This window comes from Coregonus lavaretus (genome assembly GCF_964263955.1).
Source record: "Coregonus lavaretus genome assembly, chromosome: 1".
In the NCBI taxonomy this organism is placed as follows: domain Eukaryota; kingdom Metazoa; phylum Chordata; class Actinopteri; order Salmoniformes; family Salmonidae; genus Coregonus; species Coregonus lavaretus.
The window spans coordinates 88515848-88527601 of NC_139988.1; the positions used below are offsets into that span (position 1 = coordinate 88515848).

The following is an 11754-nucleotide window of genomic DNA, read 5'->3' on the forward strand; positions in this document are numbered from 1 at the left end:
ACTTTCTTACATAAAAGGAGAGGTTAACTTGACCCCAGAGATCGACTTAAGTTTGTCATGGGATTTTTCTTTGCATTAACCCCTGTATTTAAGATACTCTTCGAAGAGGTAGGGTTTCAGACATTTTCGGAAGATGGGCATGGACTCTGCTGTGCTAGCGTCAGGGGGAAGCTGGTTCCATCATTGGGGTGCCAGGACAGAGAAGAGCTTTGACTGGGCTGAGCGGAAGCTGACCTACCATAGGGGTGGGACGGCCAAGAGACCATAGGCGGCAGAATGGAGTGCTTGGGTTGGGATGTAGGGTTTGAGCATAGCCTGAAGATAGGGAGGGGCAGTTCCCCTTGCTGCTCTGTAGGCAAGCACCATGGTCTTGTAGTGGATGCAAGCTTCGACTGGAAGCCTGTGGAGTATGGGGTGACATGGGAGAACTTGGGAAGGTTGAACACCAGGTGGGCTGCGGTGTTCTGGATAAAATGCAGGGGTTTGATGGCACAAGCGGGAACCCCAGCCAACAGAGAGTTGCAGTAGTCCAGACGGGAGATGACAAGTGCCTGGATTAGGACCTGCACCGCTTCCTGTGTGAGGAAAGGTCAAACTCTACGGATGTTGTAGAGCATGAACCTGCAGGAGCGAGTCACTGCTTTGATGTATGCAGAGAATGACAGTGTGTTGTCAAGGGTCACGCCAAAATTCTTTGCACTCTGGGAGGGGGACACCGTGAAGTTGTCGACTGTGATGGAAAGATCTTGGAGCGGGCAGGCCTTCCCCGGGAGGAAGAGCAGCTCCATCCAGGTTGAACTTGAGGTGGTAGGCCGACATCCAAGCTGAGATGCGTGTCGCCACCTGGTTTCAGAAGATGGGAATGAGAAAAGTAGTTGAGTATCATCCGCATAGCAATGATAGGAGAGACCATGTGAGGATATAACGGAACCGAGTGACTTGGTGTATAGAGAGAAGAGGAGAGGGCATAGAAACGAGCCCTGGGGGACACCACTAGTGAGAGTATGTGGTGCAGACACAGATCCTCTCCACTCCAACTGGTAGGAGCGGCCTGCAAGGTAGGATGCAATCCAGGAGTGTGCAGAGACTGAGACACCCAGGAATGGGAGAAGGTCTCCAGAGATGGTCTGGAGAAGGGAGGAGGGGGATGGGGTCGAGCGGGCAGGTTGTTGGGTGGCCGTACATCCCTTAGCAGAAGGTAGAGATTATAGGACAGAAGAGGAGAGAGTAGTGGGAGAGAGAGAGTAAAGATTGCAACGGCGCATGACCATCTGGGTCGGGGCTAAGTAGATAGGGTTGGAGGAGAGATGGAGAGAAATATAAACAGAGTAGTGATTAGTGACCTGGAGGGGGGTTACAGTGAAATTAGTAGGCGAACAGCCTCTAGTAAAGATGAGGTCAAGCGCATTGCCTGTCTTGTGAGGGGGAGGGGACTGGGAAAAGGCCAAAAGAGGGAAGGAGTGAAAGGAAAGAGGTGGAAAGGCAGTCGTCGGGTTGAAGTCGCCCAGTACAATGAGTGGTGAGCCATTGTCAGGAAATGAGTTTATCAAGGTGTCAAGCTCATTAAGGAACTCTGCAATGGCACCTGGTGGTTGATAGATTACAACAATGTTAAGCTTGAGTGGACAAGTGACAGTGACAGCATCGAATTCAAATGAGGAGATGGACAGGTGCGCAAGGGGAAAAATAGAAAATCTCCACTTAGGAGAAATTAGTAGCCTTGTGCTACCACCATGATGACCAAATGCTCTCGGACTATGAGAAAACACGTATTCAGATGAAGAGAGAGCAGCTGGAGTAGAAATGTTCTCTGGGGTGATTCACTTCTCCGTCAAAAAGTCTAGGAACTGAAGAGCAGAATTAGAAGGGTGGGGAGCGTCTGAAAATCCTACAGGGAGAGGAGTGAACAGGGTTAGAAAACACACACATGGTTGACAAAGCTACAGAGGAGTATAATGAGATAATCTGAAAATAACTAGGTAAAATACTAAAGTGAGAGAGGAATGTGAAGCCTTACTATCATTCCTTCCTTGAATAAACTTGTCACGGATCCCCCCGGTACTGATGCTCATTCCATTCACCAGTTCCGGAGGTCTACGTCACCGGCTTTCTAGGTGTCACTGACATGGATCATTACCACCAACCCCGGACTGTCTTGTCTCATTACGCACACCAGGTTCCCATTTCCCCTGATTAGTATGTGTATATATGTGCCCTCTCTTCCACATTGTCCCTGTCAATCATTGTCCCATGTCCGTTGGTCTTGTGAGTACCGTGTATTGTGCTCTTGTTGTTTACGGGTCTCATCCCATGTATTGTGTAGAGGTTACACCTCACTCTTTGTTTGGGTTACATCCTTTTTGTATATATATATATATACGTGTTTGTGTTGGGTGGAGTAAATAAAACCCCTAATACGTATTCCTGCGCCTGTCTTCTAATCATTATACAACATGACAAACCTGGCTGAACAACTCGGCAGAACCGTCTTTGTTTCGGCGACAACACCGCCATTTGACAAGACTGCCGCTTACAGCTGTCGCTGAAAAACTCTGGGAGACTGAAGTACTAACACTAATTGCTGATTGCCTAGCACTAGGTAGAGGGACAGCACTTAAGTAGAATTGCCCTAGCCAGACTATACCAACAACAACAACTTATTGAAACACAAAAATATACTTGGCTACTCTTGCAGAGATGAGTTGTCTTCCCAGAAGTGTAGATGAGTACTGAGACTGGGTGTCTAGGAAGGCTCTGTAAATACTCAGAGAGGACAGGTAAGTACACTTCCTCTCCAACAGACACACCCACCAATTATCACAAAGCTAAACCTGCTGAAACCAGTCCAAGTCAATGTTTCAACACTTCACATGCACAAGTACTGAGCATTCAGCAGTTTAAACAGCACTGATTAAGTAGGCCACTAGGTAAAGGGACAGCACTTAACTAGAATTGCTCTAGCCAGACTATAAGATCAACAACTTATTGAAACACAAAATATACTTAGTCTACTCTTGCAGAAATGAGTTGTCTCTCTCTTATTCTCTTCCTCTCCTCTCCTCTCCTCTCTTCTCTTCTCTCCTCTCCTCTCCTCTCCTCTCTTCTCCTGTCCTCTCCTCTCTTCTCCTCCTCTTCCTGTCCTCTCTTCTCTTCTCTTCTCTTCTCCTGCCCTCTCTTCTCCTGTCCTCTTCTCTTCTCTTCTCTTCTCTTCTCTTCTCCTGTCCTCTTCTCCTCCTCTACTCCTCTCCTCTTTTCTCCTGTCCTCTTCTCCTGTCCTCTTCTCCTCCTCTCCTCTCTTCTCTTCTCCTCCTCTATTCCTGTCCTCTCTTCTCCTCTCCTCTCCTCTCCTCCTCTATTCCTCTCCTGTCCTGTCTTCTCCTGTCCTCTCCTCTCCTCTCGTCTCCTCTCCTCCTCTATTACTATAATCTCCTGTCCTGTCCTGTCCTCTCCTCCTCTCTTCTCCTGTCCTCTCCTCCTCTATTCTTCTCTTCTCCGCATCTCTTTTCCAGGAAAGCACTGAATGGAATGAGTTCATTCTGAGAGGGACAGCAAAAGAAGAATCTCTCTTGAGCAACAGTTTCTGTCTTCAATGATAGAAGTTAATCCTGAGCGTTGTTGATGTCATCGTAGATGACTAAGTAGCACTTGTCAGGGAATGTGGTGATGTGTCTGTGTGGATATTAGATTTTTCTCTCAGGGACATTTTGTGTGATTCATTCATGTTAGATTAATTTTAACATTTCAAGAATGCTGACTCATCCCTTTCAAACTGAAAAATGAAGAGCAAGCGAACTATTAAATCAGAAACAATAGGTTGTGTCTGCTTCTGTGTAACAGTGGTGATGATGCATGTTAGAGCTGATAACGTGTTCATAGCGCTCCAACTTGATGGAATTATGACGGGTCAAATATTTATGACTCTGCATTGCCTGTTACTAGTCTTGTTCAGTGGTCCTTAGCCTTGAACCTGGAGGATGGGAAGGGTTTGCAGGCTTTTACTCCAGCCAACCAACCAACCAACCACCGAGCAGGATTCTTGCTCTTCATAACTGGCTATGTGATTATTGCAGCTCAATGGGTGTAACTTTTGTTGACAATTTCGATACCTTTTGGAAACAAAACACGTTTTATAAGGAGGATGGGATCCACCCAAATCATTTGGGTTCCTGGATCCTTTCACAGCATATAAGGCTGCGTTGAGACAATGACTTAACAATGACCCAAGCCAAGCTCAGCTAATCCCTACCATTGTGACGCAGATTTGTCAAAACGCTTCAGCAAATGTACATTACACCAGGGGCGTCGGTAGGCACAATATAAGTCACCTAATTTATGTCCCTCTATCTGCCCTGAATGCCTCTGCCGATCCTACAGCTATTGTTTGCAGTATTCATGTGCCTAAGAACCAGCTTTATACTGTTAGCACTGAGCCGGTGTGCCCGAGGAGGAAATTCACTTTGTGCAGCTCACCCTGCACTAACATAAAGAACATGAGCACATCTACTGCTGCTAAGCTTCCCAGTAAAGCAATAAAAACAAGTAAGCATCCCAGAAGAAAAGTGCTCAAAATAGCCCACGTTAACATATGTAGCTTAAGAAGCAAGGTTCATGAAATCAATAATTTGCTAGTAACAGATGACATTCATATTCTGACTATCTCTGAAACTCACTTAGATAATACCTTTGATGATACAGTGGTAGCAATAGAAGGTTAAAACATTTACAGAAAAGACAGGAATGCCAATGGTGGAGGTGTTGCTGTTTATATTCAGGACCACATTCCTGTGAAGATTAGAGAGGATCTCATGTTAAATACTGTTGAAGTAATATGGCTACAGGTTCATCTGCCTCACCTAAAGCCCATTCTGGTGGGAAGCTGCTATAGACCACTAAGTGCTAACAGTCAGTATCTGGAAAACATGTGTGAAATGCTTGATAATGTATGTGATATCAATAGAGAGGTATACTTTCAGGGTGATTTCAATATTGAGTGGTTTTCATCAGTCTGCCCACTCAAGAGAAAGCTTCAAACTGTAACCAGTGCCTGCAACCTGGTTCAGGTTATCAGTCAACCTACCAGGGTAGTTACAAACAGTACAGGAATTAAATCATCAACATGTGTTGATCATATCTTTAGTAATGCTGCAGAGATTAGTTTGAAAGCAGTATCCAAATCCATTGGATGTAGTGATCACAATATAGTAGCCATATCTAGGAAAACCAAAGTTCCAAAGGCTTTGGGAAAATATTGTGTATAAGAGGTCATACAATAACTTTTGCAGTGATTCCTATGTTGTTGATGTAAAGACTATACACTACCGTTCAAAAGTTTGGGGTCACTTAGACATTTTCTTGTTTTCCATGAAAACATACATGAAATGAGTTTGAATAGGAAATATAGCAAAATGCATAGGAAATGTAGTCATTGACAAGGTTAGAAATAATGATTTTTAATAGAAATAATAATTGTGTCCTTCAAACTATGCTTTCGTCAAATGAATCCTCCATTTGCAGCAATTACAGCCTTGCAGACCTTTGTCATTCTAGTTTTCAATTTGTTGAGGTAATCTGAAGAGATTTCACCCCATGCTTCCTGAAGCACCTCCCACAAGTTGGATTGGCTTGATGGCCACGTCTTACGTACCATACGGTCAAGCCGCTCCCACAACAGCTAAATAGGGTTGAGATCCGGTGACTGTGCTGGCCACTCCATTATAGACAGAATACCAGCTGACTGCTTCTTCCCTAAATAGTTATTGCATAGTTTGGAGCTGTGCTTTGGATCATTGTCCTGTTGTAGGAGGAAATTGGTTCCAATCAAGTGCCGTCCACAGGGTATGGCATGGCATTGCAAAATGGAGTGATAGCCTTCCTTCTTCAAGATCCCTTTTACCCTGTACAAATCTCCCACTTTACCACCACCAAAGCACCCCCAGACCATCACATTGCCACCACCATGCTTGACAGATGGCATCAAGCATTCCTCCAGCATCTTTTCATTTGGTCTGCGTCTCACAAATGTTATTCTTTGTGATCCGAACACCTCAAACTTCAATTCGTCTGTCCATAACATTTCTTTCCAATCTTCCTCTGTCCAGTGTCTGTGTTCTTTTGCCCATCTTAATCTTTTATTTTTATTGGCCAGTCTGAGATATGGCTTTTTCTTTGCAACTCTGCCTAAAAGGTCAGCATTCCGGAGTCGCCTCTTCACTGTTGACGTTGAGACTGGTGTTTTGCGTGTACTATTTAATGAAGCTGCCAGTTGAGGACCTGTGAGGCGTCTGTTTCTCAAACTAGACACTCTAATGTATTTGTCCTCTTGCTCAGTTGTGCACCGGGGCCTCCCACTCCTCTTTCTATTCTGGTTAGAGCCAGTTTGCGCTGTTCTGTGAAGGGAGTAGTACACAGCGTTGTACGAGATCTTCAGTTTTTTTTCAATTTCTCGAATGGAATAGCCTTCATTGCTCAGAACAAGAATAGACTGACGAGTTTCAGAAGAAAGTTATTTGTTTCTGGCCATTTTGATTCTGTAATCGAACCCACAATTGCTGATGCTCCAGATACTCAACTAGTCTAAAGAAGTCCAGTTGTATTGCTTCTTTAATCAGCACAACAGTTTTCAGCTGTGCTAACATAATTGCAAAATGGTTTTCTAATGATCAATTAGCCTTTTAAAATGATAAACTTGGATTAAAAAACACAACGTGCCATTGGAACACAGGACTGATGGTTGCTGATAATGGGCCTCTGTACGCCTATGTAGATATTCCATTAAAAAATCAGCCGTTTCCAGCTACAATAGCCATTAACAATGTCTACAATGTATTTCTTATGAATTTGAAGTTATTTTAATGGACAAAAAAATTGCTTTTCTTTAGAAAACAAGGAAATGTCTAAGTGACACCAAACTTTTGAACGGTAGTGTATGTTGGTCGTGGTGTGTAATGAGGAGCAAACAGACACTGCACTTGACACATTTATGAAATTGCTTATTCCAGTTACTAATAAGCAGGCACCCATTAAGAAAATGACTGTAAAAACTGTTAAATCCCAGTGGATTGTTGAGGAATTTAAAAATTGTGTGGTTGAGAGGGATGAGGCAAAAGGAATGTCAAATAAGTATGGCTGCACAACCGTTTGGCAAACGTATTGCAAATTGAGAAATCATGTGACTAAACTGAATAAAAAGAAGAAGAAACTACACTATAAAACAAAAGATAAATGACATAAAGAATGATAGTAAAAAGCTTTGGAGCACCTTAAATGACATTTTGGGAAAAAATGCAAACTCAGCTTCATCATTCATTGAATGAGATGGCTCATTCATCACAAAACCAACTGATATTTCCAACTACTTTAATGATTTTTAAGATTAGCAAACTTAGGCATGTGTCACGATCGTTAAGAGATGGGTCAGACCAAGGCGCAGCGTGGTATGCGTACATATTTATTAATAAAGATAAACACTTGACAAAACAACAAAAGCAACGTAACGTGAAGGCCTATGGGCTATACTCACAACAAGCCTAACAAGAACACAACCAAGATCCCACAACTGAGGAAGGCAACCAGGCTACCTAAGTATGATCCCCAATCAGAGACAACGAGCGACAGCTGCCTCTGATTGGGAATCACACCCGGCCAAACATAGAAATACATATACTAGATCCTAAACATAGAATCAAATAACATAGATCTCAAACAGAACTCACACCCTGACCCAACCAACAAGAGTTCTCTAGGTCAGGGCGTGACAGCATGACATGCCAGCAACAATTGCTGACACTACACATCCAAGTATATCTGACCAAATTATGAAAGAAACGTAATTTTGAATTCCGTAAAGTGAGTGTGGAAGAGGTGAAAAAATTATTGTTATCTATCAACAATGATAAGCCACTGGGGTCTGACAACTTGGATGGAAAATTACTGAGGATAATAGCGGACGATATTGCCACTCCTATTTGCCATATTTTCAATTTAAGGCTACTAGAATGTGTGTGCCACCAGGCTTGGAGGGAAGCAAAAGTCATTCCGCTACCTAAGAATAGTAAAGCCCCCTTTACTGGCTCAAATAGCCGACCAATTAGCCTGTTACCAACCCTTAGTAAACTATTGGAAGAAATGGTGTTTGACAAGATACAATGCTATTTTACAGTAAACAAATTGACACCAAACTTTCAGCATGCTTATAGAGAAGGACATTCAACAAGCACAGCACTTACACAAATGACTGATGATTGGCTGAGAGAAATTGATGATAAAAAGATTGTGGGGGCTGTTTTGTTAGACTTCAGTGCGGCTTTTGACATTTTCGATCATAATTTGCTGCTGGAAAAACATATGTATTATGGATTTACTCCACCTGCTATATTGTGGATACAGAGTTACCTGTCTAATGGAACACAGAGGGTGTTCTTTAATGGAAGCCTCTCCAACATAATCCAGGTAGAATCAGGAATTCCCCAGGGCAGCTGTCTAGGCCCATTACTTTTTTCAATCTTTACTAATGACATGCCACTGACTTTGAGTAAAGCCAGAGTGTCTATGTATGCAGATGACTCAACACTATACATGTCAGCGACTACAGCGACTGAAATGACTGCAACACTTAACAAAGAGGTGCAGTTAGTTTCAGAGTGGGTGACAAGGAATAAGTTAGTCCTAAATATTTCTAAAACTAAAAGCATTGTATTTGGAACAAATCATTCACTAAACGCCAAACCTCAATTAAATCTTGTAATAAATAATGTGGAGATTGAGCAAGTTGAGGTGACTAAACTGCTTGGAGTAACCCTGGATTGTAAACTGTCATGGTCAAAACATATTGATACAACAGTAGCTAAAATGGGGAGAAGTATGTCCATAATATAGCGCTACTCTGCCTTCTTAACAGCACTATCAACAAGGCAGGTCCTACAGGCCCTAGTTTTGTCACACCTGGACTACTAATCAGTCATGTGGTCAGGTGGCACAAAGAGGGACTTAGGAAAATTGCAATTGGCTCAAAACAGGGCAGCACGGCTGGCCCTTGGATGTATACAGAGAGCAAACATTAATAATATGCATGTCAATCTCTCCTGGCTCAAAGTGGAGGAGAGATTGACTTCATCACTGCTTGTGTTTGTGAGAGGTGTTGATATGTTGAAAGCACCGAGCTGTCTGTTTGAACGACTGGCACACAGCTCAGACACCCATGCATACCCCACAAGACATGCCACCAGAGGTCTCTTCACAGTCCCCAAGTCCAGAACAGACTATGGGAGGCGCACAGTACTAAATAGAGCCATGAATACATGGAACTCTATTCCACATCAAGTAACTGATGCAAGCAGTAGAATCAGATTTAAAAAAACAGATAAAAATACACCTTATGGACCAGCGGGGACTGTGAAGCAACACAAACATAGGCACAGACACATGCATACACACACACGATAACATATGCCCTATACACACACATACAGTGTAGTGGAGTAGGGGCCTGAGGGCACACACTTAGTGTGCTGTGAAATCTGCTATGAATGTATTTTAATGTTTTTTTAAATGTATAACTGCCTTAATTTTGCTGGACCCCAGGAAGAGTAGCTGCTGCCTATGTTGCTTGAGCAACTTGGCACCCGCTCCAATAACAGAGAGTAATTGTTAAGGAATTTCTGCCGGTTTTCCCAAACACAATAACATGTTACAATGGTCTTGACCTTATACTGAGCAATTCTGTTTTAATCAGTAGCATCTGGCCAGAGTTGGCTATACAGTGACCTGTGTTAGTCTATATACAGTGAGGGATAAAAGTATTTGATCCCCTGCTGATTTTGTACGTTTGCCCACTGACAAAGAAATGATCAGTTTATTATTTTAATGGTAGGTTTATTTGAACAGTGAGAGACAGAATAACAACAAAAAATTCCAGAAAAACGCATGTCAAAAATGTTATAAATTGATTTGCATTTTAATGAGGGAAATAAGTATTTGACCGCCTCTCAATCAGAAAGATTTCTGCCTCCCAGGTGTCTTTTATACAGGTAACGAGCTGAAATTAGGAGCACACTCTTAAAGGGAGTGCTCCTAATCTCAGCTTGTTACCTGTATAAAAGACACCTGTCCACAGAAGCAATCAATCAATCAGATTCCAAACTCTCCACCATGGCCAAGACCAAAGAGCTCTCCAAGGATGTCAGGGACAAGATTGTAGACCTACACAAGGCTGGAATGGGCAACAAGACCATCGCCAAGCAGCTTGGTGAGAAGGTGACAACAGTTGGTGCGATTATTCGCAAATGGAAGAAACACAAAATAACTGTCTATCTCCCTCTGCCTGGGACTCCATGCAAGATCTCACCTCGTGGAGTTGCAATGATCATGAGAACGGTGAGGAATCAGCCCAGAATTACACGGGAGGATCTTGTCAATGATCTCAAGGCAGCTGGGACCATAGTCACCAAGAAAACAATTGGTAACACACTACGCCGTGAAGGACTGAAATCCTGCAGCGACCGCAAGGTCCCCTTGCTCAAGAAAGCACATATACAGGCCCGTCTGAAGTTTGCCAGGTGAACATCTGAATGATTCAGAGGAGAACTGGGTGAAAGTGTTGTGGTCAGATGAGACCAAAATGGAGCTCCTTGGCATCATCTCAACTCGCCGTGTTTGGAGGAGTTGGAATGCTGCCTATGACCCCAAGAATACCATCCCCACCATCAAACATGGAGGTGGAAACATTATGCTTTGGGGGTGTTTTTCTGCAAAGGGGACAGGACAACTTCACCGCATCAAAGGGACGATGGACGGGGCCATGTACCGTCAAATCTTGGGTGAGAACCTCCTTCCCTCAGCCAGGGCATTGAAAATGGGTCGTGGATGGGTATTCCAGCATGACAATGACCCAAAACACATGGCCAAGGCAACAAAGGAGTGGCTCAAGAAGAAGCACATTAAGGTCCTGGAGTGGCCTAGCCAGTCTCCAGACCTTAATCCCATAAAAAATATGTGGAGGGAGCTGAAGGTTCGAGTTGCCAAACGTCATCCTCAAAACCTTAATGACTTGGAGAAGATCTGCAAAGAGGAGTGGGACAAAATCCCTCCTGAGATGTGTGCAAACCTGGTGGCCAACTACAAGAAACTTCTGACCTCTGTGATTGCCAACAAGGGTTTTGCCACCAAGTACTAAGTCATGTTTTGCAGAGGGGTCAAATACTTATTTCCCTCATTAAAATGCAAATCAATTTATAACATTTTTTACATGCGTTTTTCAGGATTTTGTTGTTGTTATTCTGTCTCTCACTGTTCAAATAAACCTACCATTCAAATTATAGACTGATCATTTCTTTGTCAGTGGGCAAACGTACAAAATCAGCAGGGGATCAAATACTTTTTTCCCTCACTGTAGTGTGTGTGTGTGTGTGACCCATTTTGTATTCTACATGAGTCAAATGTAATGGAGTCCATTGCCCATGTTGTGAATGGCTGCTGTTCAAACAAGGATTTGTACATTGCTATACATTACCATCTTGTTGACCTGATAGCCAGCGAGGTGAGACAAGTGGTCTCACCAACAGCACACATGCAGAAATATTATTGTGTAAGGGGAAGCTGGTTTGATGTTGATGATTATATATTTGTGTTAAACAAATCAAAATATATTTTATTTTTGAGATTCTTCAAATAGCCACCCTTTGCCTTGATGACAGCTTTGCACACTCTTGGAATTCTCTCAACCAGTTATATCATGACTGGCCAATAACAGACTGGTTC

General features: G+C 43.1%; 1 protein-coding gene across 1 annotated transcript in view; it reads left to right on the forward strand.

Annotated features, from left to right (window-relative positions):
* LOC311131086 (growth arrest-specific protein 7-like) overlaps positions 1-11754 on the forward strand; it is a 169082-nt gene that overhangs the window by 14073 nt on the left and 143255 nt on the right. The window lies entirely within an intron of this gene.